We start from the raw sequence: 4,118 nt of genomic DNA on the forward strand, positions 1-4,118 counted from the left end.
CGGACCGGTGGTTGGGGACCCCTGCACTATTGGGTTGACAGACTACCTTAATAGGTGCCTCTATCTGGATGTAACTATGACCAGGTAATTGACGACTTTGACATATACTGTATATAATTTAATAATATATTTCCTTCATATTTTTTTCCTTGTATTTGGTGCCAATCTTTATCTGTTAATTCCATCTAATGAAGGGGACATGCAAATTTCTCTAAATTTTTAACTATAAGATCATTTAACTTTGAGTACCCCTCTATAGGGGCACAGACACCTATTTGTTTGAAAATATATTGACCATATGTGTTATTTATAGGTGCTAGTAGGCAAACTGTTGCTCCTGCATGTAATAGTTACATATTTTGTAACCACCCTTTCCTCTGTTAAATGTTTTTAAAACTCTATATGTGGTGTTGAGTGTACTAATAAAATTTGTTGTAAGTTTTTATGGTAATCCCTGCCCATATATATGTCTCTTTGCTTTTGGTTGTTATTTGTCTGTTTTAAGGACATACTGCAGGTGGATCCCTTTAACCCCTTAACGACCAGGGGTATTTTTGGTTTTACATTTTCATTTTTCCCTCCCCTTCTTTCCAGAGCCATAACTTTTTTATTTTTCCGTTTATATGGCCATGTGAGGGCTTATTTTTTGCGGGACGAGTTGTACTTTTAAATGACATCATTGGTTTTACCATATCATGTACTCGAAAACGGAAAAAAAATTCCAAGTGCGGTGAAATTGCAAAAAAAGTGCAATCCCATACTTGTTTTTTGCTTGGCTTTTTTGTTAGGTTCACTAGATGCTAAATCTGACCTGCCATTATGATTCTCCAGGTCATTACGAGTTCATAGACACCAAACATGTCTATGTCCTCTTTTATCTAAGTGGTGAAAAAAAATTCCAAAGTTTGCTAAAAAAAAAAATAAAAAATTTGCGCAATTTTCCGAGACCCATAGCATCTCCATTTTTCATGATCTGGGGTCGGGTGAGGGCTTATTTTTTCCGTGCCGGACTGACATTTTTAATAATACAACTTTTGTGCAGATATGTTCTTTTGATCGCCCGTTATTGCATTTTAATGCAATGTCTTGGTCACCAAAAAAACATAATTCTGGCGTTTTGAATTTTTTTCTCGCTACGCCGTTTAGCGATCGGGTTAATGCTTTTTTTTTATTGATAGATCGGGCGATTCTGAACGCGGCGATACCTAATATGTGTATGTGGGATTTTTTTTTACTGTTTTATTTTGATTGGGGCAAAAGGGGGGTGATTTGAACTTTTAGGTTTTTTTAATTTTTTTTATTTTTAAACATTTTTTTTTTTACTTTTGGCATGCTTCAATAGCCTCCATAGGAGGCTAGAAGCTTGCGCAACCCGATCGGCTCTGCTACATATGGGTGATGAGCAGATCGCCCATATGTAGCAGATTTACTGCTGTGCTTTCAGTGCCGACCAGCGGGTGGCGCTGAAAGCCATATGCCTGGAACAACCATAGAGGTCTCATAGAGACCTCTGGTTGTCCAGGAAACATGACGCCCACCCCCGATCACGTGACGAGGGTCGGCGATGAGGTCATTTCCGGCCCGGCGGCCGGAAATGCTATTTAAATGCCCGCTGTCAGCTTTGACAGCGGCATTTAACTAGTTAATAGGCGCGGGCAGACGGCGATTCCGCTCGCACCTATTGCGGGCACATGTCAGCTGTTCATAACAGCTGACATGTCCCGTTTTTGATGCGCCCTCATCAAAGCAGGGGAGATGTCTGATGACATACTGTGCACGTCATTGGACATTAAGGGACATATATATGTGATGGTGCCCTCCTTTTGTATACTTGACAGATGTCAGCGTGACCCTGCAGAGATACTGTGACCCTGCAGTTGTGAGCTGTGGTAAAAAGCTTACCACAGGTCACAGGCATCAGCTGATGAGATTACTCCTTCCATCAGGTTACGTCTGCTGTCACTGATAACAGTGACAGCAGGCGCAACTGATGGGATAAGTAGTTGCTCTCAGCCGGCTCATATGCTCAAACTTAAAAAAACCAAAACATAATAATACAATAATTAAATGTATATTCAAATTAAAAAAATTATACTCACCTAACACACAATGCCCTTGCCTCCTACAAAAAAATCAAAAATAATAAACCACCATATACTGTCTTGTCCACCATAGTCCACATAATCCAGAGTGTCCCACAACGACATCGGGAAATATGACAGCTCTAACCGGTTGCCGGCTGCACACTGACAGGAGCATCATCGCTCCAGTGTATAGTGCTGAGCTGCTGTGAGAGGTCACAAGAGTTCATCAGCTGATGAGCTCTGGAGATCTTGCTTACAGCACCACTACTGAGTGAGAAAGTTCCGTTCCAAGGTACCGTAAGTGAGACCACCAGGGCTCATCAGCTGATGAACTCCAGTGAAATCTCTCATGGCAGCTCAGCGCTACACATTGCAGGAGTGATTACCTCCTGTGTCAGTGTGTAGCCGGCGGTCCACATCAGTGACTGCTCTTAAAGTCATCAGGTTTGTCCTGGGACATTATGGATTATTATCTTCTCTACAGACAGGTGAGGAATATTGTTGTTTATTATTTTAATTCATGTACAGGAGACGCCTTCTGTGAATTAGGCGTCCAGTGAGTATAGTTTAATTAAGATTCAATAAAGAGTCTGTGTCATTATTTCCAATAAAAGACTTTATTTTGGGTGTGTTTTTTTGTTATATGACTATGGGATTGTTAGGTTGAACAATAAGAAATGTTCACTAGTTGCCTGCTCCTGGCCCAATGGATATTGATAAGTGCACACCAATCCAGAACAAAATAACACCAGAGACACAGTCGGATGTAACCTCTCTTTGATCAATCTATGGCACAGCTCCAAGAGAATTTTATTAATCCAAACATAGGTTTATATATCCCCTGTAAGGGGGCTCGGTTAGTTCTAAGATAGGAGTGATCGTATATATTACATTGGTTAGGGGGGTGGGCAGTGAGCTAGTCTGTGGGCGGATTCATGAGGTCATCAGGCTGGGTTGGGCCATGAAGTCATCAAAGTGGGCATCATTGTAGGCAGATCCATGAGGTCATCAGGCTGGGTTCGTCCATGAGGTCATCAGAGTGGGCATCCTTGTGGGTGAATCCATGAGGTCATCAGGGTAGGCATCATCTTGGATACCAGCACATGGTGTGTGGTGAAATAGGAAATGGCAGCCATCTTTAGTGTCATAATTTGATCTGAAAAATCTAATGTAAGGTGAAATAATCCACTTTATGGGTAGTTCCTCTCAATCTCTTATGTCTTGAGGTTAATTAAGTATTTGATCTTAAGGCTCTCCTCAACAGGATTAGTAGTGGGGACACCTCTCAATTATTAACTTCTGGGCTTGATATCAGCTGCCAACACAAAGATGACATCAACCCCCCCACCATTACCCCAGTTTTCATCGCTAAAGGGCAAGTTGGAAGAGCGAGGTCAAGTGCCAGACCTGGCGCAACTTATGGTTGCGCCATTTCTGGGGAGGCTGAGAGCTGATGTTTTTAGTCGGGTGGAGGGGGCAATATCCATGGCCCCTTCCTAGGCTATTAATATAAACCTGCAGCTGTCTGCCTAGTCATTGCTGGCTATATTTTATACAGGGACCCACATGTCAATTTTTTTCTGGGGTCCCTCTGTAAACTAACCAGTAAAGACTAAGCAAACAGCTGTGAGCTGATATTAATAGTTTGGGAGCATTAACATCAGCCGTCAGCTTTACCACTGCTGATTATGAAAATTATTAAGGAACCCACACAATTTTTTTTTCCATTTTATTTGGTAAAAATTAAGTTGCTGTTTGGTTACAGCTATGTAGGTTCATTCTGTTAATACTATGATAACCAAAAAAAGAAGGTGTAAATCCCGTATGTATAAAAGTACAATAGTTTATTAGAAAATGTAATACAATATCACAAACATGATTAAATACATGACACGAGGGAAAGGGTAAGCAAGGGAATACGTCACACAGGGTCTGGTACTAAAGATATAAATAAAAAGGTGGGAGAGCGGCAAGTACTATAAATCGATCGTAATAGCCATCAGAAAAATGCAAACAAAACCACCTATAGTATGT

The sequence above is a fragment of the Dendrobates tinctorius genome, unplaced genomic scaffold (assembly GCF_039654945.1).
Source record: "Dendrobates tinctorius isolate UK_male_01 unplaced genomic scaffold, ASM3965494v1 ptg000082l, whole genome shotgun sequence".
Taxonomy (NCBI): Eukaryota; Metazoa; Chordata; class Amphibia; order Anura; family Dendrobatidae; genus Dendrobates; species Dendrobates tinctorius.